Genomic DNA, 26133 nt, shown 5'->3' on the forward strand with positions numbered 1-26133 from the left:
CCTTATTAGAGGGACAGCCCACTGGTGATAGGCAGCAGTCTTCCCTCTGTTTCCTAAGGTGTTTCTCATAGGCAATCCTCACTACACTCAGTCGCCTCTTCTTCCCAGTGTTTGTTGGAAATGGGTCAAGATGTTTTGGGATTCGTAGTGTTCCCTAGGAATTGTGGTTAAATCTGGTAAATTACTGTTGCTAAAGGGGGGATAAACATGTTGCTGTAGAAAACGGGGTACTGTGTTTATTTCCCTTCTCCCTGTTCTCGAGTGCCTCCTCTTTATCTCAGTACGTGTTGCAAATGGGGAGGGGGGTATCAGGATAGGACTCATAGCAGCCCATGAAGGCTGAGGAAATGTCGGGCAGCGGGAGGGGGTTGGAAAAAGGGGAATACCATGTCTCACCTTTGGGTTCCTCCCGCCCAGTCTTCGAGGACGTTCTACCCCGGTGATCATCCCTCGCTTGTCCACCCCCAGGTTCTGGATCTAACAGCGATGGCCATCCCCGGCCACCTGAACAGAGGATCCCCAGGGAGTAAGTAGAGAAAAATCCTCAGGTTTTTCACAGCGTTATCAGCAGTGCTTGAAGAGCTATTATTTCTTTGGACAATTCTCCAGTCTTCGCCCTTTCGCTCTCTGTCGAGGTAAGCTCATCCCACTTTATGACAGGATTTAAACTATCTTGCATTCTGCATTGGCGCCATATGTCTGTCGGCTGTATAAATGAAAACAGTTGATCTATATCACCAAGCGTTAGCAGACCTGTCTTTAAGACACAGTCAGTCTGGGTTTACCGCTGCTCATGATTTTGCCTGATATCTGGGTAATATTTAGTAAAAAACATTAACTCCATTCTGTTCCAGGGTACATGGACCTGGTGTGTGGGGTTATCAGTATCAAACCCAGGCACATCTCTCATAGGAAACATTTGAGTTACCATGGACTTTGTTGGGGGCATTTATGATCCAAAACAGGAATTTCAACAGAATTTAGGGACATGAGTCTGAATCAAGCTTACACTCCTGGATTGCTTGCTCTGTCCTTACAATCGCTCGTGAGGGGGTATACTTCGTCTTCCTCATTCAACTTTGTAATAGCCACATTCGCCTAGTTAGTTCTAGCACAATTGCAAGTATAAGCCCATCTCGTTGCTGGGACCCATCTCTGTTCCTACTCACTGCAAAGGACGAACCTTAGATTGGATCGCAGATCACAACTGCGCATCATCCATCTCTAACATTTCAGCCCTCCAATGAACGGACCACCACCTCATTCAGTTCACCACCCCCACCGCCCCTAACTGTAAGCTACTCTCCTGCGCACCACCTGCTCAAGTCAGAAGCTCCAAAAAATTAACTAAAACCAACCTTGAACCACAAATGAAATCCTGTTGAGGAACCTTTCTCCAAAGAACACTTATCAAAAAGTGGACCTCAACGCCCTTATATCTGTTGTAGAGATATTGTGTGTCGCATGGGTTGCGCAAGAGCGGAGAAAATGTGGTTCCTCCACTCCGCTTTATAACTCAAAGAAAAAGAATGTCGTTGCACACTCTTTCATGTCCCACTTAAATCAAGAAAACTCCACTCAATTGGAATATGAAAATATATTTCTGTATTGGTGCGGGTAAGTGCCCTTTGTGATGACACGTGTTTCAACGGACCACGCCGTCTTTTTCAAATCAGGGCTAATACATTAGAAAGTGATTCAATACGAATACATAAATACAAAAAAAAACAGTTGGAGTCCAACAGAACCAGTAGATATGTCAAGTGTATCACAGACAGAGAGGGTGGGAAATGGGAAGGATTCAATGGGATGAACAGTGTGACAGTAAACGTCAAATCAAAAATTCGTATAATGCCATTCAATAAACAAATTGGAGACATAAATGGGATAGGGATGATTGGAAAGAAAATAAAAATAAATGAAATACCATTAATTAATTTGTCTCTGGAATAATACATATGCAAGTAGAATATCCAATCGTTTTTGAAATAGATGTATCTTACCCAATATTTAAAGTTGCGTAATTTGGAACATTGCTTTTCAGCTACATATAATGATTCACTGGATCAATCCCAGCCTGCCAAACCATGTTCGGGTTGTTACATGCTATATTGGCACATCTGTTAGCTTATGATTGTCTAGTTAGTATTCTGAGCGGTATAATTAAATTCATAGTGAGTATATTTGACCGGTTAAATGGGTCATATTTCAATTATAATTAACTGTGAATAGAGATAGCGCACCTCTTACGTGCTCTTAACAATCAAAAGGATAACCGCGTTTCTGGAAGTCGAGAATAATAGTTGTCACTCAGTCTAATATCGGGCTGCTTTGAGAGTATGCTTCAATATCATCTAGTACTACGTGTGCTCATTAAAACGGTCTTGGGCAGCAAAATAATCTATTGAGCGTGTCTTACCTCTGCAATACGGCAATAGCACCTCCGTACGATTCTGTCCACGTCTTAACCTTGAACCACTCCTCAACACCCCAGAACTTAAACCACCATTTAGCAGTGATCCCATTATTCTTGCTAACACCTTTGCCAAAGTGCTCAACCAAGCTATTGAAGCCCTAGCCCCCATATAAAACAGAAAAGATCTATGCACTCTAACTCCTGGTTTACAGAAGAACTTACCACCTTAAGCACCAAGAAGCGCCAATCTCTATCCAACTGGCAATCCTCGCCCAGCCAACCCACACTAATTGAATTAAAACAATCTCAACTGCATATAAGAGAGCCATTCGAGGAGATTGGGTCCTCCGACGTATTCCATATCTATGACAGTAATCACCACAACTGTGCTGCTTCGGAAAATTTTCTGCGTCCTGCGTCGATGACGTCGATACGCCGTCCTCGAGGACCTCCTCCGACGGCCGACGTCACCCGATGTGATAAGTAGGACGCACGACGCCCGTAGCCTCAGTTCCATTTTTTCCACAAACGTGTTCGCTTCGTGAATCTCGGTACACCTCGACTCTTTGGAGTTTCTGTTGTTCATCTCGATTCTTCGAACCTGTTTGTGTACGATTTCATCGTGAAGATGTCTCCCTCGTCTTCCACACCGCGTCCGGGCTTTAAAAAGTGCAGGGACTGTGGGTCCAAGATGTCGGTCACGGACTCGCACAACGCCTGCCTCTGGTGCCTCGGGGAGGCCCATGACACGGATGACTGTCGACTGCCAGTCGCTCAAGTCAAAAGCCTTGCGGGAGCGCAAGAAGAAGTTGTCGGTCGGTAAGGTGTCCAAGCTCCGGAAGTCGAGGTCTGCGGGGCTTTCGACGGACGACTCGAGGGGCGACTCTCCGCGTTGTCGGAAGTCCAGTGGGTCTCGGTCCCGGAGTCGGTCTCGCCACTCCTCTGCCTCTTTGAGGCACTCCCAGAAGTGCCGTCATCGGTCGCCTGCCCCGTACTCATCCGAGGACTCCGCCAGTCGGCGGGTCGCTTACACCACCAAGCATGCGACACCGGAGGAATGGGCTTCCTTCGGTAAGAAAATGTTGCCGATTTTCGAATCGCAGGGCACTGGTCCGTCCGCGCCTCCGAGTGGGGTCGGTCATGATCAGCCGAGAGACACCGGTCGCACGCCTTCGGGCTCGGGTGGTCGTCATAATTCGCGGGAAAGGTCCCGCTCGGACAAGGGGAATCGTTCTCGGCATGACCGGTCCAGGTCCCGATCCTCGACGCGCTCGAGACCGTGTGAACCTGTGAAGTCTTCAAGGAAGACATCGACACCTGTGGCGCCGAGGTCGTCGACGGACTCTCTCGAGGCTTTGCCTCCGAGGAAGTCGTTGACACCGTCGTCGTCCAGGATGTCGAGGGACACGCTCGGGGCTCTGCCTTCGAGGCCTGTGTCGATGCCGTCGACGCCTAGTCTGTCGTCGACGCCAATTCTCTCGACGCCCTCGACGCCTCTCGCGGCTGTGTCGAAGGGGGGTACCCCGTGGCTCAGGGGAACCACCTAGGAAGGCTCCGGCCAAGGTCAAGCATGGCTTTGGTTCCAGTTCTGTGCCTTCTTACCGCCATCTGGAATTCATTTCAGAGGTGGATGAGGGCTCTGATGATGGCATGGTGCCTGACACGGTGCCTGACGAGATTCTCTCGGGACATAGCCAGTTTGAGGACCTGAGGCAGTCCCTGCATGATGCTAGTGGGCTGGACACCTCTCCGGAGGTGGAGTTTTGTAGGCCTGGCACTCATGCCGATTCTTCGTACTGGCGACGTATGTCACGGGTCTCCGAGTACTTAGGATGGTCTGCTCCCCCAGGGGAGTTTGTTCAGGATGACCTTACGGATATCCTCGACATTGGTCCACCAACTGACCCGGTACTGCCATTCCATATGGCTCTGCAAAGAAGGGTGGCAGTGGCTTGGACTGCTCCAGAGAGTCTCCCGGCAGTGAGCAAGTCTTTGCCGTGAAAATACCGCCCAGCCAGTAGTGTCCCCTGCTACTTGTCCAAGCACCCTACTCCGGAGAGTTTGGTGGTGCAGGCGGCTACAGCCCCGGTAAAGCAGGCGTCGTACCCTACCTGGCGGTTGAACATATTCCCGAAGGGGATGACCGGGATGGTTTCCTTGCCATGGTTCAGGATGGCAAGGATGCTATGTGTGAGTCCATTCAGTCGGGTTTGGACATGGCAGATTGTGTCAGCTGGTCCATGGCGGCAAGCACCGTGATACGCAGGTTTGCGTGGTTGCAGAAGTCGGGGGTTTGCTCCTGATGTGCAGGCCAGGCTCCTCAACATGCCCTTTTACGGGGAACATCATTTTGGCAGCAAGGCTGACGAGAGCCTCGAGAGGTTGCAGACCTCCAAAGCTGCAGCGAAGACGTTGGGCGGTGCAGTTCGACAACCTCTGCCTTTTCGTCCTAGATGACAGCAGTGGAGGGGAGGTTCCTTTCGTTATTACTCATCCTTTGGTAAAGCGAGAGGAGCTGCCAGTCAAAGGGGCCACCGTAGGAGTGCCAGAGGTGGAAAACAGGGTACTCGAGGTGCCAAGGCCGCTTGGGCTGTTGCCTCTTTGCCCTCAGGCAACGCCGCAGCCGCTTCAGCTCAGTCATGAGGCCATGTCCCATGGTTCGCCGGTTGGGGGAAGGCTGGCGTAGCATCTTGCAGAGTGGCACGCCATTACTTCAGATGTGTGGGTTCTGGAGATCATAACCCACGGCTACTGTCTTCCTTTCCGGCAGAGGCCTCAAGACAATCCACCGGGGAATCTCTCTTTGAAGAGTCCGGATCCGCTCCTTGCGCAGGAAATTCAAACCCTGCTGGAGAAAGGCGCCATAAAACTGGTGCCTGTAGCGGAGAGGAACAAGGGATAGTATTCCCCTTATTTTTTGATTTCCAAGAAAGACGGGGGATTGAGACCCATCATGGGCTTGCGCGGTTTGAACAAACTCCTCAGGAAGGACAAGTTCAAGATGGTTACTCTCTCTCAAGTCCTCCAGGCCCCTCAACTTCAGGACTGGTTGGTGTCTCTCGACCTCAAGGACGCTTATTTTCATGTGCCGATCCATCCAAAGCACAAGAAGTACCTGAGGTTTGCAGTTGGCGATTCGCACTTTCAGTTTCGGGTCCTGCTGTTCAGATTGACCTCCGCCCTGAGGGTCTTCACCAAACTCATGTGGTGGTGGCAGCGCATCTCAGGAAAGGGGGGATTCACGTCTACTCCTTCCTGGACGATTGGTTGATCAGGGCGCGCTCTCCCGAGCAAGTCCTGGATCATCTGTCGGTCACCTGCCGCTGCCTCCACAAGCTGGGCTTCTTCCTCAACTTAAAGAAGTCCCATTTGACACCAACTCAGAGGCTCCAGTACATCGGAGCAGTGCTCGACACGTCCCTGGGGCAGTGTTTTCCTCCCCAGGTGAGGGCTCATCACATTCACAAATTTGTGCACAAGTTTCAACTTGCCCAGACTCTCTCAGCTTTCGAGTTCTTGAGACTGCTCGGCCTCATGGCATCCTGCATTCTTCTGGTGCCAGAGGCCAGGTTGCGGATGAGATCTTTGCAATGGGCACTCAAGCTCCAGTGGTCTCAGTCCTCCGGCAGGATGTCGGACCCTGTTCAGGTGCCGTCTTCGGTCGCCCAGGACCTTCTGTGGTGGGCCGTCGAAGGCAATCTGATGAGGGTGGCTCCATTTTGGCTGCCCTGGCCGGAGGTGACAATCGTGACAGATGCATCCCTCATGGGATGGGGAGCTCATGCCAACGAGTTGACAGTCAGCGGTCGTTGGTCTCCGTCGGAGTCCAGACTCCATATCAATCTGTTGGAGCTGAGGGCCGTCAGGCTAGCCCTGCCGACTGTGCGAGGAAAGAATGTCCTGATCCTGACGGACAACATGGTGGCCATGCACTACCTCAATAAAAAGGGGGGGGCAGGGTCACTTCCTCTGTGCAGGGAGGCGATGCAGCTTGAGTTCTGGGCCATCCAGCAGGAAGTTTCCATCTTGGCAGTTCATCTGGCTGGAGACGAAAACGTGACGGCGGACGCTCTGAGCAGGTAGAGCACGATCTCTCACGAGTGGGAGCTGGCTCAGGAGATTCTCCTGGAGATCTTCGCCCTTTGGGGGACCCCTCAAGTGGATCTCTTCGCCTCCAGTGTCAACCGGAAGTGTGAGAGGTTCTGCTTGCGGGAATTTCCTCCAAGAGGAGCCTTAGGAAACGCGTTCGTGGTGGATTGGTCATTCCAACTGCTGTACGCTTTTCCTCCAGTCCCCGTCATCCCGCAAGTACTGCGGAGGTTACGGAGGTTCGGTTCCCGGATGATCCTCATTGCTCCGGCGTGGTCCCGGAGGACGTGGTACCCGGACCTTCTCGACTTGTCCATCTGCCCTCCACGTCGTCTTCCCTACCGAGACAATCTGCTCTCATGGGAGGGGGGTCAGGTTCTCCATCCAGAGGTCAGATCCCTCAACCCTCACGCTTGGTTTCTGAAAGGTTGAGGTATATGGATTGGGACCTCCCTGAAGACATGATGGAGGTGTTGCTCTCGGCCAGACGGCCAGCAACGAAGTCCATGTACCATTGCCCTTGGCCTACGACTGGTGCAGGGTTAAGAATGTGGATCCTTTTGCATGTGACATCCCTATGGTTCTGTCTTTTTTGCTTTCTTCGGCCCACAGGGGCCTGCAAGTGGGTACCGTTAAAGGTTACCTGGCGGCGCTGTCCATATTTAAGCGCTCGTCTGAAGAGTGTTCCTATTTTAAAATTCCTTTAATTTCTCAGTTTCTGAAAGGGCTCACTAATGTGTTCCCTCCGTCACCTTTCCTGGTGCCCGGTTGGGATTTGAACCTTGTTCTCAAGTTTTTGATAGGTGCTCTGTTTGAGCCTTTGCATTCCTGCCCTTTGAGGCTGTTAACTCTTAAAACTGTATTTTTGGTTGCGGTCACTTCCGCTCGCAGAGTGAGTGAGTTACAGGCACTTTCAGTTAAGCCACCCTTCACTGTGTTTCATAAGGACAGGGTTGTCCTTTGAGTTCATCCTTCCTTTCTTCCGAAGTTGGTGTCGGAATTTCATTTAGGCCAGAAGGTTGTTCTAGGAGAGCTTTAAGCTTTTATATTTCACGCATGTCCCGGGTCAGAGTGGACGATCAGCTCTTCATTGGTTGTGCTGGAAAGCGTTTGCGACAAGCTGTGACGAAACCGACTTTGTCTCGCTGGATTATTTTGGCTATCTCTGAGTGTTACCGCTTGGCGGGTAAGGACCCACCGGTCGGCTTACGGCCCATTCTACCAGGGGTAGGGCTGCCTCTACTGTTCGGAACATCTGTGATGAAGCCACCTGGGCTTCAGTACATACTTTTGTACATCACTACTCCCTCGATTCCATCCGGGGGCAGGATCTGGCCTTTGGCAAGGCGGTCCTTTACTCCGTGATTTGATTGGGCATTCTAAATTGCTGTTTTCTAAATTATTTTCCCACCTCCTTGCATTGGTACTACTTTGGGAGTCTGTCATAGATATGGAATACGTCGGAGGACCCAATCCCCTCGAAGAACAAGTTACTCTCTTACCTGGTAACGTTCTTTCGATGGGATGATCCGACGACGTATTCCATATCGCTCCCTCTCTACCTTCCCCGCTACAGAATTTCTTATGCGATTGCAGCTTACGTTTCCGCAAGGCTTTGTGTGTCAGACTGGCAGAAGACTGGTGGCACACGTTCTGGGAAAAAACTACTACTAAGGCTACGGGCGTCGTGCGTCCTACTTATCACATCGGGTGACGTCGGCCGTCGGAGGAGGTCCTCGAGGACGGCGCATTGATGCAGGACGCAGACGCCGAATATTTTCCGAAGCAGCACAGCTGTGGTGATTACTGTCATAGATATGGAATACGGTGTCGGACAATCCAATCGAAAGAACGTTACCAGGTAAGAGAGTAACTTGTTCTTTTTCAAGCTAAATCTGAATCCTTCACTCAAAGAATCGCCAAAGCCCATTCTTAATCAGAGAAATCTTCAAGATATTCAAAGATCTTACCTCGCCTGCTACCACCCCAGATGACTTCATCAAAGACAAAACCTGGTGCACCAACATTCAGGACGCCCTAATCAACAAGGTAAAAATGCTCAAACAAAAGATATCCACTCAACGCTTAGCCCTTCCTGAACATCATGACCCACCTCATCCTACCTCTCCTAAACCTCTCTCTCAAACACCCATCTTCGTCTTCAAAGACACCACAGTGACTGAGGTTACCAACCTTATCAAACATATTAAACCCTCCACTTGCAAAGGGGACAACTGTCCCCCTACCATCATCATCCCTATCATCACTGCCTTCATTAATGCATCCTTCTCATGAGGAGTTGTACCACAAAATCTAAAAGAAGCATGGGTTCGCCCTGTCATAAAAAAACACTTTAGACCCCACTTGCCCCAACAATTACCGCCCTATCACCACTGTCTCCTTCCGTCTTAAAATCTTGGATAAAGCTGCCCACATACAAATCCAACAATACCTGGAAGACAATGACATCCTAGGCAGAAGACAATCTGGCTTCCGCAAAGGACATGGTACAGAAACCGTCCTCTTAGATCTTAAGAACCCAATAACCAAAATAATGGATACAGGCAAACCTGCACTCCTGCTCCTCCTCGATCTCTCCGCTGCGTTTTATCTTGTTGACCATGATATTCTCACCTCCCACCTCACCAACGCTGCCCAATTCTCTGACAAAGCCACCTCTTGGATAACCTCCTTCTTAGAAGGAAGGGTAATGAAAGTCTACTCTGACCAAGCCAACGCAGACCCCATCACCATCAGCTGTGGAGTCTCCCAATGATCCTGTTCAGCACCCACCCTCTATAACTTGTTCACCAAACCCCTGTTTGACCTAGTGGACATGCTAGGCATAGCCTATACAAACTATGCCAACGACACTCCAGTGCTCCTCCCACTCACTGGAGACTATGATCAAGATGCAACAGCCCTCCTCCAAATATATACCACCATTCAAACCTGGATGGCAATAAATGGCCTCTGCCTAAACAGGGACAAAACTGAGATTATCAGCCTAGGTCCCAAGGAAATCCTCGCCAAACGTAACAAAAAATACACACATTTCTCCATTGACAAAACTATCATACCAGTCTCTACTTCGGTAAAAACCCTTGGTGTCTACATAGATTCAACTCTCAATGGCAAGACAGGTCAGCACCATCTCCTCTGCCTCTGCCCACACCATAAAACTTATAACTGCAATTAAACCTTTTTTAACCACTCAAAACTGCCTATCCATAGCCAGAGTCACAGTTGGAGCCAGACTCGACTACTGCAATACCCTTCTGGCAGGCACTTCCACTAAGAACATCAACAGGCTCCAAATAACAGAAAACAACGCACTCAGTGCAGCTCTACAAATCCCCAAATGTGACCACATATCCCCCGCCAGACGCAAAGCTCACTGGCTCCCGTTCAAGGAAAAGATTAACTTCAAAATCCTCACCCTCACGCATAAATGTATCAATCTGTCCGCCCCATCATACCTCTCTGAAACTCTATCCAAAAACACTTCCACATGACCCACAAGAAGTCACCATGTAAACCAACTCTGTGTTCCATCCATAAAAAGAGCCAACGCCGGAGGCATCAGCTTCCCCCATATAGCTCTGCAGCTCTGGAATGCCCTCCCAAATACACTTGGAGCAGAGCCTTCCCTACTGGCATTCCGTACATCCCTTAAAACCACTCTCTTCACTTAACTTCCTCACACTGATGCCCTGTCTCCCGCACCGATGAACCCAGCCAACTGTGACATATCTCCCTTCGCGCTATCCACAGTTACTCATATAACCCCCAAGATATCAAGTATCAATGTAACCACTATGACTTCCTTTGTATCCAGAAATGCTCAATTTGTAACAGCGCCACGATGCCCCTTGGCTGCTGCGCGCTTTAAAAATTTGAATAAATAAATAAATATTTTGGCTTGTTCTACTCCTTCTACCCCGTTTTTGATCCATGGTAACGCTACCCTTTCCATGGTTTCCGTGTCCTGGGCTGTAATCCTGTGGGCACAGGATGGTGCGGAGAGCGACCTTATCAGCAGGCACCTACTAGGGGAGGCCTTTTAACCATTAAAAAATCTAACAATGGGTCTGTCTCATCCTCTAAGGTCACTCCTGATTTGGGTGTCGGGGCGGAGGAGCAAGCCTAAGCTACACCCACACCCTTAATTCTCATATCTTCACGGTCTCTCATGGTCTCTCTCTTCCCAATCCATTTTCATCTCTTTGTGATCATAGGCGCGTGCTTTTTCGGATTGCGTTTTTGTTTTCTAATCTGTGCTTCTCTCATAGATTTTTGTCTAGCATAATATTCACATTGTTTTTATGTTTCACATTGCACGGGTTTAATTGCCTTCTCGCCTTTAGCGACTAACGCTTCTCTTAGGTACCTTATTTTATCCAGGTCAAATGATCCATGCACAGGAAACTAACTCAAAGTTGGTGGTGGCAGTGTATTATGCCATTCTTGCAAGAACAACACCACCAAGCCCTTTTTAATCTTCATTTCCCAACCCAGCGTACCTTGCTGGAACGTGCCTTACATTTCTGCCCATAACACATCATTTTAGTGCATGAACTACCCATGGTTTCAACTTGTGTACACAAGATGAATTTCACTATGGCTCATTTAACGCGGAAAATACAACATTACACGCTCATTTCATGATTCATCCATAACGCATCATAGCATGCTCATCATTCCATCATACACATACTGCACCCAGAACAGTCTCACCCAATTCTACTGTCTGTGTCAGCTTGGCACAAGTGGGGACCTCGGTCACGGAGGATCAGTATGTCGAGAAAATCAGCTTGCGGGCAAAATCCATGGCTGCAGGAAACCTCTGTCCACCTTGTGGAGTACGGCCCACGTCCTTTGCTGGCCACTGCTTGTTCCCCGACCGTGGCACACTGTCCAACTGGATCCTATCTGAGACGAGTTCCCATCTAGTGGTGCCATTTTGTGGGAAATAATCCATTCATAATGCCACACACCAAGAGAATGAGATACCAGAATGTTTAAACGGATGGCAGAACAACAGCAAATGCTTGGTCCAGACCTCTGCTTACTCATCACAAAGTCTTCATATTTATACATATTGACTATCAGGATTACACAACACTTGGTTACCATAAAAATGAGTACAGTGAACATAATACACACAAGACATATTCTTAGCACACGGTTGTTGATCAGCCACTTCGGTTGTTGCTTCACAGTTTGGAATGTACATTGGCAGGCTAGGCCAACAGAATTAGCCCACTGAGTGTATTCCTGTTTCCCACACTGAAAGAACTGCTTGTTCATTTACGTAGTCACACATCATATGCTCAGGCTACATTCACACCTTTGGGGGGGTGGATCTCCCCCTACGCCCTGGAGGAGCACCAATGCTCTCGAGCACCAGGCTATGAAGGGGAAGACTTCCCCTTCTGTTCCTGGGGGTCGGATGACAGCCGTGATGATGTCAGCAGACGCTATGTGCGCTGACGTCACACGGAAGTGAAATGTTTTTCAGCATGTTAATTGTGCAGACAGGGATTTACGTGCTGCTCGGCCAGGTATTACCCAATTTGATTGTGGGAGGGCTCATTGAAAATGGGATTCTTTTCCCCTTTCCAACAAGCCCTTACACAAGGAGATTGCTGGTTGAGGACTGTTTGATCTTCAACCAGCATTCACCACTGGTCTATCAGGGAATTGATCTTGGGGGTGAGGGGCTGTTTGGCCTGGTGGGCCCCACCCTGAACTTTGCCAGAAAGATGGCAGACTGTTGTTTTGCCTTCTTTGGGGGCAAAGTGGTGGTGTTTTACACCAATTTTCCCACAAGTAAGGCAAAACCTACCACACTGTACAGAGTGGGAAACTTGGGGCATCAGGGGGCTGACCCTGTGGCTGTGGGCCAGCGCTCCCACAAATCCCCCGTTGATGGCCAGATCCTTGCTGTTTCCCTGGGAGGGGGGCAAAATGGAGGGTCTGGCACCATTTTGCCACCCCTGGGAGCCAGCAAGGACCACTAGGCCACCAGGGAAGTTATTTTGGGGGTGGATGGCCCCCCACCCACACCCTGGAAATTGCCACAAAGGTGGCACAATGCTGTTTTGCCTTCGTTGGAAGCAAGTGGGAGCTGTTTAGCACCAATTTGCCCCCAAGGAAGGCAAAACAGCATTCCACTACATGTAGAGTGGCATACTTGGGGGCATCAGGGGGCTGTCCCTGTGGGCATATAAGCGACCCTCTGCCCCTCTGAACCCAAAATGAATGAGGCAGTACATTTTGCCCACCTGGGGCAGATTGGCAGTGTAATCTGCCAATCTGCCCTTTCGGAGGGCAAAATGTGCCATGTGTTTTTGTTTTATTTGTTAAATGCAGGATTATTTTGATGGGCTGGTCCACAATTGCAGGGTCAGACCAGGAAATACCCCCCTGGCTGCATAAAATTGCTGCCCCCCTGAGAGGACAATTTGGGGGTGTTTTCCACCATTTTGACACCCCCAAGGAGCAGCAAAGGCCAAAAGACCCCCAGGGATTGCTTTCAGGGGCGGGAGGGGGGGGGACACTCAGCATATAAGCGGCCGTCTCCCCTCTGGACCCAAAAGGGATGGGGCATGCAATTTTCGCCCCTCGGGAGGGTAACATTTTATGTGTGCTGTTGTTGGTGCATGGGCAGTGCTGACAAAATGTCCTGGGGAACTCCTCCCCCTACATTCCCCCCTCCTAGATGGACGAAGTGCGCTAAATCAATCCAGTGGAGTGTGTGAAGCAGACGACAGGCCACCCACCCCTCCTCGTGCAAGTCGCCTGAGGTACTCTTATCGGCCAGGCACCCTGCTGCCCGAGAAAAAAGAAAGTTTGCCTCTCAGAAGAGCAGCCCCAGCAGGCTAACTTCTCGTGGGGAATTATGTGGGGAGGTGCAGTAGTTTCGTCACGGAGCCTGGCTTGGGCCGCCAGAACCAAGTGGAGCGCAGACAAGACCCATAGACACTGTCTACAGTAATTCAGGGTAAGGTGACTAAGCTTTCTATTAATCTGTGTACCCTGGGTGGCAGAGGTGGAGATCTGGGCAAAGGTGTCTAGGCTCCTTATAGACCCAACTGTAGAAAAATGTCAAATCGACACCCATCCAGACTTCCAGACTTCGAATGCAGTCCGGCCATCTGGTCCTGCCATTTGTTCCTTTCGGGAAATACCAGATGGCCGAGCTCGTAGAGCGGCCATCTGGTAGTGGAATGCATTCCAATGGGCCTGGGCAGGAAGGGCCTTTGGGTCCCTGGCAGCACGCTCCACTGGTGTGGGAGGCAGGCACCCAAAGCCGGGGCCAGAACCCCCCCTGCCATCCTAGAACTATAGCTTGGCCGCATTAAAGCTTATCCCTCTACAAGGGACGGGGACTTTGCCGGGGGTCACTGGAACCGGGGCTAGGCTTTGGGGCGGTCGACCCACATGGGAGACAGCTGTCCTAGAGCTCTGGCTGGACCGTGTTAGAGCTTTTCCCGTTAGCGAGTGACAGGGACCCTGTCTGGGCTCCCTGGGACCGTTGCTAGGCTTGGGGACTGTCGACTCACATAGGCGCCCAAAGCTGGTGGCAGCACCCCCGGCTGTCCCGGAGCTCTAACCGGGCCGTGTTACAGCTATTCCCTCCTTGGACTGCCGGGGACCCCGCCGGGGCTCCGCAGGAGCACAGCTGGCCTAGGTGGGTCATGAACCCATGTGCGAGGTAGGCGCACAGGACCGGGGCAGTACCCTCCGCTGTCCTCTGGCCATGCTGCCTCAGAGCTTTTTCCTCCGAGGAGGGACGGGGATCACAGAGGGCTCTCTGGGGCCGCCGCAGGGCTCGGGGGAGGTCGATCCTCATGCAATGCAGGTGCCCATGGCTGAGGACAGCATCCCCAGCCTTCCTAGAACTCTGGCTGGGCCGCATTAGATCTTTCCCTTCCAGGATCTTTTCCCTTGACTCACATGGGAGGCAGGTGCTCATGGCCGGAGGCAGCACCTACGGGCGTCCTAGAGCTGCTTTGGAGCATGTGAGGTCTGGTCTTCATCAGGATACCTGTGTGAACTTGGGAAGGTAGGACATGTGGTATTTTGCAAGCATTTTGGTCATTTACCAATGTGAAATGTGTGTAAATAGTGTATTGTTTGTCACATTTACAACTTTGCAGTGCATTCTGGGTAAGAAATTCTAGCGCAATTCACACAAGTTATGCCTCTTTGAATTCCCAGGGGTGCCCACAAGGCCAAAGGCAGGATGAATCTTGCGTTTTCAGAACAGTTGACACACCAACGGTGTACCCTTTTTCTTTTCCACCTAGTTGAGTGCACTCGTGCATGTGAGGACTGTATTTCGTCGGTACATCTGTGTGGACGTGGGAAGGTAGCTCATGTGGTGTTTTGAAAGCGTTCTGCCATTTCTCAGTGGGAAATGTGTGAAAATAGTGTATTTTTTGTCAAATGTATACTTTTGCAGCCCATTCTGGTTAAGAAATTCTAGCGCAATTTATGGAAGTGATGGCTCTTTGTATTCCCACGTGTGTCTTTTCAGAAATGCTGGGAATTCCCTGGTTTCCTTGGTAGCTGTGACACCCCAGTCCTATGTTTCTGGCCTGCCTGCAAGGCTAAATACAGTGTCGCTCTGGTTTTCCCAGAGCACCAGACATACATGTACTTTAGCCCTTTCGGACTCAGCCGGTGCACCCACACATGTGAGGTACTGTTTTCAACAGGACACCTGTGGGAATGTGAGCAGGTAAAAAAAGTCAGTTTCTGTGTTTCTCAATGGCAAATGCATCCAAATATTGTATTTTTCCACCTTTTCCTATTTGCTGTGCATTCTGGGTAAACCATTCTTCTGCCATCAACAAAAGCAAGATGTATTTGGATTCCTCTGGGTTTATCATTTTCCAAAATGCATGGGGTTCCCACCTTTCCTTGGTAGTTGTGATGCCAGAGCCCTCAATGCATGTGCTTACCATAAGCCCAAATATGCTGTTGACAATTTTGGATGTGGAACTCTAGGCACATGCGCTGAGCATTAAGATTGGTTTCAGAGTGCAATCTCTCTAATAGAAAAAAAACAAGTACCGGTTGTGTTTGTGCAACCTATAATCATTGAAATAGCCAACGTGTTTTTCGACCCTCCTGAGTAATTCTTAAGGCAATTAGGGTTTGGAAGGTTGCTTCAGTGAGCAGTTAAGTAGGTACCTGTGACATGATGTCAAGTGTTATAGTAGTTACAGATCCGGAGCCATATATAGTGGCTGTATGGGAGTCCTAGATTTGATGCTGGGGAGCCGGGTTGGACTCACTCCGTCGGCCGAGCGGCCGGCTTGCACTGTCATTCACTGAGCATTTCCATGCTGGCAGTTTAGCCCTTTCCCTTCGCCCCAGGCCAGTGGACCCACACATGTGAGGTATCATTTTCATCGGCACACCTGTGGCAAGAAGTGAAAGTAGGTCATGCCGTGTGTTCTGCGCATTTCCGTGTTTCCCCAGTAACAGTTATCTTAAAATACTGTATTTTGTCCACTTTTCAAATTTGCAGTGCATCATAGGTAGACAATTCTTGCGCCATCAATGCACACTGTATGTATTTGTATTCCCACATGTTTACTTTTTGAAAATGTATGTGGCTCCTTTTTTTTTTTTTTTGTGGGAGTGATGCTGCAGGCCTAAATCTATGTGCTGCCCACAAGGCCCAATACACTCTTGAGTGTTTGCCATACCCGCGGCTTAGCCATTTCCTTTTAGGACAGCGACTGTGCACCCAAACATTTGAGGTATCATTTTTATCGGGACACCTGTGGGAATGTAGGAAGGTAGGACATTTGTTGTTTTCTCTTGATTGTGATATTGTTTTCATACATATCCTGTGTTTTGTTGCACAACCCTTTCATTTCCAAAATATGCCCTACGTTCAGTCACTGCTTTACGCACTGTGCGTTTTTGTGACCTGCGCAAGTCACCTATCCTTCAAAGGGTCAGCCTGTGTTCTTTCAAAAAATGTATGCTTGTCATTCTTTGCCACATGGGTTTTCGTTATTTTCAAAGGCTAAGTAGGTCATTTTATGCCGTCAGCATAAAAATGCTGTGCACCGTGGCTTGGTTTTTGCCCAGGGTATATTGCTTGTTTTCAGGAACATTACAAAAAATGTGCGCTTTCTTAACTAGAAATCAGGGGAATGTAACGGTGCATTGCTTTTCTGAATAGAAGACATTACATTACATTACATTACAAGTGCAATCATGTCCAGCACATACATTTTTTCAGTCATTTTGCAATTTTTTGTCAAATTATGCGAATTATCGAGTTAATAGCTCTTGCCTGACCTGCGCAAATGACGCCTTCCTGAACTTGGAATTTTATCTACTTTTCAGAAATGTATGCCTTCTTGTGTTCCCATTCAGCTTTCCTACCCTCTGCTTCCATTCCGTGCCAGCATGTCCTATTGAAGAAAAAGGGAAAAATTGCCTACCTCTTACATTTGTGAAAAATATTATTTTTTATTTTCACTCAGTCTGTTCTTGAAAGCTTGGAAGGTGGCAAATTCAGCCCTCATAAGTTTGCTGGCATCCTGCCGGTTTAACTGTACTACCCTTTCCGCCACTTGGTCTGCCGGTATTACCAGCAGATTCCAAGAGGCGGAAACGCCAGTAAATTCCTATTCCAATAGGACTGCATGGGGGGGGGGGATTTACCTGTATTATCAGCAGTTCTTGGCCGTTAGAGTGGCGGACATACCTCCGGCTCTTAGCTGGAGGTAAATCCTCCACCCTACCGGCAAGCTTATAGTTGGCCGGTCCGGAACAAAACTGGTACATGTTATTACCGGCACTTTATTTCCGGACCGACCAACTTTCAATGAGGCCCATAGTCTCTCAGTCCTGATAGTCTTGTGGACCGATCTGTTTCCCCACGAGAATGAGCAAAAAGACAAGGGAGGTAAAGCAGAAGAAGGCTTTACTACCTCCCAAGAAGTCAGGTCAGGAGTGAAAACCAAAGGAAAAAAAAGTGTGTGCCATAGAATTCTATGGTAGGAAAGCGACAAAAAGAGTATCTTTTCTTACACCTCTGATATGGTTTTCACATTCGACTGTTCCTTCTATCACTTTGGCTTCCCGGCTGCAAGGTTAACAGCGCTTATTCAGTTGGCCAGTATCCTGGAACTGCCAGTTGCACTATGACTAGAGTCTGGGCCCTTCTTTAGATATTGCCATTTGAACTGTATTTGAAATTACATTAAAAGATACCACAAATAATGTACATTTTATCTTTGCAGTGCATTGAAGGTATGCTGCCTGTGAATGTGAAATGTCACTGGCTTGAGCTCCTGAACAGTTTTCTTTGCTGGACTGGTTCACTGATCTTTTTTGCTCTACTAAGTCCTAATCCCAGTCCTCAGTAGGGATGCAACTCGTGTGTGTTGCCGCCTGAAAGGCCTCAAGTCCCCGAGTGTGTTGTTCCTTAAAGGCACCCCATGTTTTCTTGGGCAAATACCCTTGCTGAGTTAGCTGTGCGAGCCCAAAGACAGTGGTGGCATCAGTAGGCTGTACCCTAGTGCAGTGTTAGGATTTTCCTAAACTTCGTATTAGGGTTCATGAAAAACAAATATCTGCTCAGTTGCACGGCTTTCGGATACTTTGCCTGACTATCTGGAGTTAAGATTTTGGATTCCAGAAATGTCAAAAATGTCATCATCACTAATGTTGAGAAGCCAAGACAATTTGAATCAAGGGAGGCACTTGAGAACAAAATTCTAGCTTGGCTCAACCTAAAAGTGGCTCCTAATTGTGTTAGAACTCAGGATTTGAGGGTCCTCTGCAGAATACAGATTGACAATTGGTGCTCCACTGATAACACTGACTGTATTGTTGTGGGATGTGGCTCCAGTAGCTTAACGTTGTTTTTGAACATAACTACAAACCTGCAGAAATGCCCTCACCCACTAAGCTAAGAATTGTTTTGAATTTACCTGTATGTTTTTATTTACCAGTTTGTGTTTTTATTCTCTTGCTTGGATGTTGTTTAATCTTACTATGCTTTGTAGATTTTGTGCTCAGTATCCGGTCTATTGATTTTTGTATTTGCTTGTTTGTCGGCGTCCTCATGCCTCAGGGTCAATGGTGCGCGGTATAAATAAATATCATATCAAATCAAAAAAGAGACTGGTGAACCGCGAGGGAAAAAAAAAATGTCAGGAACTCGCTATGGTTCAAAGTATAAGATTTTCATCTACCACAAAATGAACCAAGCATAACCCGAAAGTTCCCCTTGTCCTGCCTACGTCAGTTTCCCGCTTGGACCCCATGCTATCACTCTGTGGACAGCTCCCGTCACTGCTGATACACAGGTTTCTGTACAAGACGTTACAAGGCTAGATTAAAAAAAATAGCAGCATAAGAGAAGTTTTTCACGGTCCAGTAAGTGGAGGCATTTTTATCAGAGCTTGTAGAGTGGGATATAGTGCAGCAGGAGTGCTAATGCCCCTTCTGAAGTGAAGACATTCAGGTTCAGCACACAATAGAAAAAAAGGTGTTCAAAGGGATTGTGTCCTCCGACGTATTCCTTATCCTTATCTTTGATAGATCATCTCCAGCTTGCTGGCCTCAGAAACATTTTTTCAGTAGAGGGCGCTGTGCGTCGACGTCCCTCGAGCCGATGTCCCTCGACGGTCTACACATCGGCGCCGACGTCACCACGCATATAAATAGACTCGCGCAGCGTCCGTTGTTCAGTTCCGATTTTCCGCGCTTCGTGGGGCCTCAGAATATCGTTGCTCAGTTCTTCAGTCAAATATATCGATATATTCCTCGTGAATACTGACTCGTACTCAATGGCTTCCTCACCCGAACTGACAACTCCACGGTCCGGCTTCAAAAAATGTCGAGACTGTGGAAAGAAAATGTCGTTGACGGATCCTCACAGGATCTGTTTGTGGTGCTTGGGAATCGAGCACCATTGTTCGGAGTGAGAGGACTGCATGTCCATGACGGCGAAAGCCTTGAAGGAGCGTAAGGGGAAGCTCGAGAGAGGTAAGGCAGTTAAAACTTCTTCAAAAGTTTCCTCGGCGGAGTCGAGATATTCGTCTCCTTGACATCATAAGACATTCTCGTTCGAGATCTCGAAGCAGTTCCCATCACTCTTCGAGATCTAAGCATTCAAAAAAGAGACGTCGAAGATCCCCTTCCTCGTCTTTGTCTTCTTCCGTTTCCCCAAAAAGGGTCTCCTGTCCCACAAAACATAGCTCTCAGGCTGAGTGGGAGGAATTCAGGAAAAAGATGCTAAGTGTCTTCGAGAAAGCGGCCTCGACCCCCTCAAAGACTGCTGAGGGTGATACCCTGGGTGAAAGACCCGAAAAATCAAAAAGCTGCGAGTCGCAGTACCCGGTGAAAGAAACCACTCGAGAGCGTCACAAACCCTCGAGTAAAGGCAGAGTTGCGTCTTCGATGCCGTCGTCGAAGATCCCTTCGACTCATAGATCGGCGTCGTCGACGCCGTTATCGAAGGGTTCTTCGACGCACAGGTCGGTCGAGTCGATGCCGAGAAAGGACAAACCCACGGCCACCTCACAGCCAGTGGCCATACCCAGAGCCTCGATCACGAGAATGTCGTTGACGACCTAGAGTAGAATCCCGATACTCTAGAGTTCATCGAGGCCTCTACCACCTGGCTTCGAAGCCTTTAACGTCTGCACCGACGATGTCGACGTTTTCTCAGCCAATTATGACAAATCTAGCCCCTTCTGCTCTGGAAATGGGATTTATCCCATTTTCAAGACCTGACCACTCCAGGGTCTTATCTTCTATTTATGAAGAAGGAGAGGATTCAGATCAGGAAAGGCCTTTTGAGTTGCAGGGATCTACAACTCCTGCACTAGAGGAATTTACCTCTGAGGAAGGTAGGTTGAAAGACCTCCATGAATCCCTACTGGAAGCAAGGGGTTGGACACTTCCCCAGAAGTGGAATTTGCCACACCAAACCCTGGGGAACATGCTGAAACCCCTTATAGAACATTGATGGCAAGGATAATAGAGTTTATGGGATGGTCCACACCCTCACCTGCTTTTCAGCAAGACGACCTCAGACATCTTGGCCAAAAGTCCACAGGAGGATTCTGTAGTGCCATTTCATGCGGCATTACAAAGGAGAATATTGGCAAACTGGGAAACACCTGAGGTGATCCCGGCAGTTAACAAGAAACTATCCGCTAAATATCGGGTGTCTTCTGCTGACCCTGAATATTTATCCAAACACCCAACTACGGAGAGTCTGGTTGTTCAGGCAGCTACTTAAGCAGGTAGTAAATCGGCTTACCCTACTGTTCCACAGGACAGGGATGATAAGAGATATGACTCTATGACCAAAAAAGTATTTTCCGCATGTAGCATGGCGTTGAAATCCATCAATGCTACTTGTACGCTCGCAAGGTTCAGCCACACACTTTGGGAGTGTGCTTCATCAGCGGCTGACTGCCTCCCAGAGGGAGAAGAAAGGGAAGCGATTCTCAACATCATTAAGGATGGTAAGGACGCAATGTGCGAATCCCTTCAGACTGGCATCGATTCTGCTGACCGTATCAGCAGGGCCATGGCGGCAAGTACAACAACCAGGAGATTTGCTTGGTTGCGAAAGTCTGGTTTTGCTCCAGATGTGCAAAGCAGACTCTGAATATGTCCTTTGACAGCTCTTCTTTGTTTGGTAAGAAGGCGGACGACAGTTTAGAAAAACTACAAACATCAAAGGCAGCAGCAAAATCCTTAGGAGCTGCAATCCGTCAGACACCAAATCGCCCCTCAGGAACCTCGTGGAGAGGTAAATCCTTTCGCTTCTATTCTGCATTCGGAAAGGGCAGAGGACAGCCGGTTCAAAGGGGTCAGAAGAAATTCACCCAAGGTGGACGGGGTAAAGACACAAAAGCCGCAGCAGCAGGTGCCTCTTTAACCTCGGCATCTGCATCAGCCGCCTCCAAACCGCTCTGAGGACTCTCCTCACAAGACACCATTAGGGGGCAGGTTAACTCAACATCTGACGGAATGGCAGGCTATTACGTCAGATGCTTGGGCATTGGAGACAGTTGCCCAAGGTTACTGCTTGCCTTTTCTACGCATCCCTCAGAGTCCTCCACCGGGGAACAGCTCTCTGAGAGTTCCAGATCCGCTCCTCTTTCAGGAAATTGTAGACCTGCTAGAGAAAGGTGCCATAGAACCGGTACCTTTAGCGGAGAGGAACAAGGGCTGGTACTCCCCCTACTTTCTCATACCGAAGAAAGACGGAGGACTGAGACCTATCTTGGACATGCAAGAATTGAACAAGTTCCTCAGGAAGAACAAGTTCAAGATGGTAACTCTCTCTCAGATCCTTCAGGCCCTCCAGCTCCAGTACTGGCTGGTATCTCTGGACCTCCAGGGTGCTTATTTCCATGTGCCGATCCATCTCAAACACAGGAAATACCTGAGGTTCGCAATTTGCGGCTCTCATTATCAATTTCGAGTTATGCCATTTGGGCTGACCTCCGCCCCGAGGGTCTTCACCAAGCTAATGTCGGTAGTGGCGGCAAGTCTAAGGAGGGAAGGGATCCACGTCTACCCCTACCTGGACGATTGGCTGATCAGAGCTGCATCTTCAGAAAAATCTCAGATCCAGCTAGATTATGTCTGCCACTTCCTTCACAAACTGGGCTTCTCCCTCAATTTAAAGAAGTCACAGATGATACCATCACAGAGACTCCAGTTCATTGGAGCGGTCCTGGACACTTCCCTGGGAAAAGCCTCGCTACCAGAGGTGAGGGCTCAGGATATTCTGCAGATGGTCACCAAGTTTCAAAATGCCCAAAGTCTCCCAGCCTTCGACTTTTTGAGGTTGCCAGGCCTCATGGCATCCTGCATTTTCCTTGTGCCAGAGGCTCGCTTGAGAATGAGATCTCTTCAGTGGGCACTGAGAACTCAGTGGTCGCAATTCTCAGGGAGAATGACAGACCTCCTTCAGATTCCGGACAAGGTGGCTTGAGACCTTCAGTGGTGGGCCTGCCAGAAAAACATCTTGAAGGAGGAACTGTTTTGGCAGCCATGGCCGGAGATAACTAGTCACAGATGCCTCACTCACGGGGTGGGGAGCCCATAACAATGACTTGACCATCAGCGGTCGTTGGTCTCCATCTGAGTCCAGACTACATATCAACCTGTTAGAGCTGAGAGCAATCAGACCAGCACTGAAAGCTTTTCTGCCATCTGTACAAGGGAAAAATGTCCTGATAATGACGGACAACACAGTGGCCATGCACTACCTCAACAAAAGAGGAGGCGTAGGATCACTACCACTGTGCAGAGAGGTGATGCAGCTCTGGTTTTAGGCAATTCAGGAAGGAATCTCTCTATCGGCAGTCCCCCTAGCCGGAGAGAAGAACTTGACGGCGGACGCTCTGAGCAGGCAGGGCACAGTCTCCCACAAGTGGGAACTAGCTCAGGAAGTCCTTCAGGAGATCTTCGCCCTTTGGGGAACCCCTCAAGTGGATCTGTTTGCCACCAGTACCAACAGAAAGTGCGATCTGTTTTGTTCAAGGGAATTTCCCCCGAGAGGAGCTCTAGGGGACGCGTTCGTAGTGCACTGGGAGTTTTCACTCCTGTATGCGTTTCCACCAGTCCCTGTCATTCCTCAAATGATCAGGAGGTTGAGAAGATTCTGGAGAACCATGATCCTAATTGCCCCACACTGGTTCAGGAGAACGTGGTACCTGGACCTTCTGGACATGTCCATCTGCCATCCAATTCGTCTTCCACTCAAGGAGAATCTTCTCTCACAGAAGGGAGGTCAGGTTCTCCATCCAGACATCAGAACCCTCAACCTTCACGCCTGGCTTCTGAAAGGTTGAGATACAACGATTGAGACCTCCCTGATGACGTCATGGAAGTGTTGCTTTCGGCCAGAAGGCCAGCAACAAAGACTTTATACCGCTGCCGTTGGAACAAGTTTTGCAGCTGGTGTAGAGAAGAGAATATCGACCCCTTTTCATGTGGTACACCAACGGTGTTATCCTTTCTACTCTACTTGGCAAATTCAGGCCTTCAAGTTGGCACTATCAAGGGCTATCTCGCAGCGCTATTGATTTTCAAGCGCACTGCGGAGGAACCTTTGTATTTCAAACTACCCTTAGTAATACAATTTCTAAAGGGATTAACTAATGTCTACCCTCCAAAACCTTTCCAGGTTCCCTTATGGGACTTAAATTTAGTCTTGAATTTCCTGATGGGTACTCCTTTCGAACCACTCCACTCTTGTTCGCTAAGATTTCTCACCCTTAAAACTGTCTTAATAGTGGCTTTAACATCTGCTAGAAGGGTGAGCGAATTACAAGCTCTATCTTGTAAGCCCCCTCATACAATTTTTCATAAAGACAAGGTTGTCCTACAGGTGAAGCCTAATTTCCTCCCAAAGGTGGTTTCTGAATTCCACATCACTCAGAAAATTACTTTACCTTCATTCTATCTGCCTCCCCATCCGGGGAAAGAGGAAGAAAGGCTACATAGGCTGGACCTGAGGCGGGCTTTAAGCTTTTACGTCAGCAGACTTGCTAGGATTAGGCAAGCAGACCAACTGTTCGTGGGTTACTCAGGGCACAAGTCGGGACTACCGATAACAAAACAAACCATTTCCAGATGGATTATTCTGGCCATCCTGGAATGTTACAAACTGGCAGGGAAAGAGCCTCCTCAAAATCTTAGGGCTCATTCAACCAGGGGTATCGCAGCCTCCTCGGCCCTCCAAAGAGGGGTTCCGGTTCGAGACATATGTGCGGCTTCCACATGGTCATCCGCACGTACCTTCACAAGATTTTACAACCTGGATTCCTCCTCCAGTCAAGAGACTAGGTTTGGCAAAGCCGTATTAAATTCGGTTCATTCCTCAAAGGAAACATGGCGTTTTACTCCCACCTCCAATTGCACACTACTGCTATGGGAGTCTATCAAAGATAAGGAATACGTCGGAGGACACAATCCCTTCGAAGAACAAGTTACTTCTTACCTTGTAACGTTCTTTCGATGGGATGTTCCTCCGACGTATTCATTATCGCCCCTCCCATCCATCCCCGCAGTAATACTTCCCTTGTGGTTGCAGCTTACACTCCTTCAAGGTGAATAACCAATTCATGGAAAACAACTGCTAACATCAAAACGGAACTGAGCAACGGACGCTGCGCGAGTCTATTTATACGCGTGGTGATGTCGGCGCCGATACGGAGCCCGTCGAGGGACATCGGCTCGAGGGACGTCGACGCGCAGCGCCCTCTACTGAAAAAAGAATTCTGAGGCCAGCAAGCTGGAGATGATCTATCAAAGATAAGGAATACGTTGGAGGAACATCCCATCGAAAGAACGTTACAAGGTAAGAAGTAACTTGTTCTTCTGTCTGTGCCACCTAATTTCTGACTCGTTTTTGTGTCAGCTGTACACCGCTAGCGATGTTACATACATCCAAATGTACCTATGGATTTCTCTAATCTGGCCTTGTGGACAGATTTAGGAGGCTACCCTAGTTATAGAGAATGGGGAAATCTGAGAGGTCTGCCAAAATCCAATCAAGGTAGCAATTGAGAGCAGTCAGGGCTTATTCTCAGGATAGTGCAAGAGGGGTCAGGGATCTCAATGAGTCCACGGAGTACAGCACACAATTCAATTTAGACAGTAAGTATAAAGCATAGTTATTTATTATAGGTCTTCTGGGCACTCTGAAAAATTAATGTAACAGGTAGTACGGTTGCAAAATGCTGTATGATACAAATATATACATTCACCACAGTTCAAATATGCATTAAAATAACTTATTTAGCAAAGCAGGTAAGTAGGTAAAATGCAATAAATGATGGAGCTAGGTCACAAGTTAATTCCCTAATTTAACAGTCCAATCCCTAACAAGAATGGGGTCTCGTGCCCAAAGGTCACAGGAACCACAATGTTTCTCCTCTGAAGGGAGTCTCTGCAGTAGTAAGTTACTTGTGTTGGTGATAGTTCAAAGAAGTTCTTCAACAATATTACTAAGGTAAGTAAATGTGTTCTTATATTTCAGTTTACTCTATTCAAGTTAGACAACCAAAAGTTGAGTGAAATGGAATGCAGGAGACGAATGAACTTGTTCCCATTGTTATCCTATGGAGGCTGGTTTGGCAGATACACTGTGTTTACTTATACCCCTGACTCCCAGATGTCATTGTCGATCGTCTGGGGGTTGCTGGGGGCTCAATCTTGCACCGTTGGTTGTGGTGAGTGATGCCTAGGAATTGGGTGTTCGCGGATTCTTCCAGTCAGGTGCCGCTGCAAGTAGCAACCTCTGCCAATGAAAAAATGTAAAACACCAATGCAGACCTCCTCAGGACACTGGCAGGTTGGAGAAAGTTGAGTTTCAGTGACGATCTCTGCACAAAGGCGACGACAGGCATCCTTCCAGTCATGGTCACAGAAGCTGCTCCAGGACAGAATCCTTTGATGCTGGGATGCTGAAATTCGGGGAGAAGGCTACTTGTGGCACAAGCAGGTGACCACCAAAGTTCCTCCAGGCTTGAATGTGTAACAGTGATGCTTCTGGTGAGGTAGCCCATGAGAGAGCTGGTCAGTCCACCTTGCAGTCCAAAGACACT

At 48.6% G+C, this 26133-nt stretch overlaps 1 protein-coding gene across 4 annotated transcripts in view; it reads left to right on the plus strand.

Moving 5' to 3' along the window:
• TUT1 (terminal uridylyl transferase 1, U6 snRNA-specific) overlaps positions 1-26133 on the plus strand; it is a 688083-nt gene that overhangs the window by 432810 nt on the left and 229140 nt on the right. The window lies entirely within an intron of this gene.

The sequence above is a fragment of the Ambystoma mexicanum genome, chromosome 2p (assembly GCF_040938575.1).
Source record: "Ambystoma mexicanum isolate Mex_15411 chromosome 2p, UKY_AmexF1_1, whole genome shotgun sequence".
Classification (NCBI taxonomy): domain Eukaryota; kingdom Metazoa; phylum Chordata; class Amphibia; order Caudata; family Ambystomatidae; genus Ambystoma; species Ambystoma mexicanum.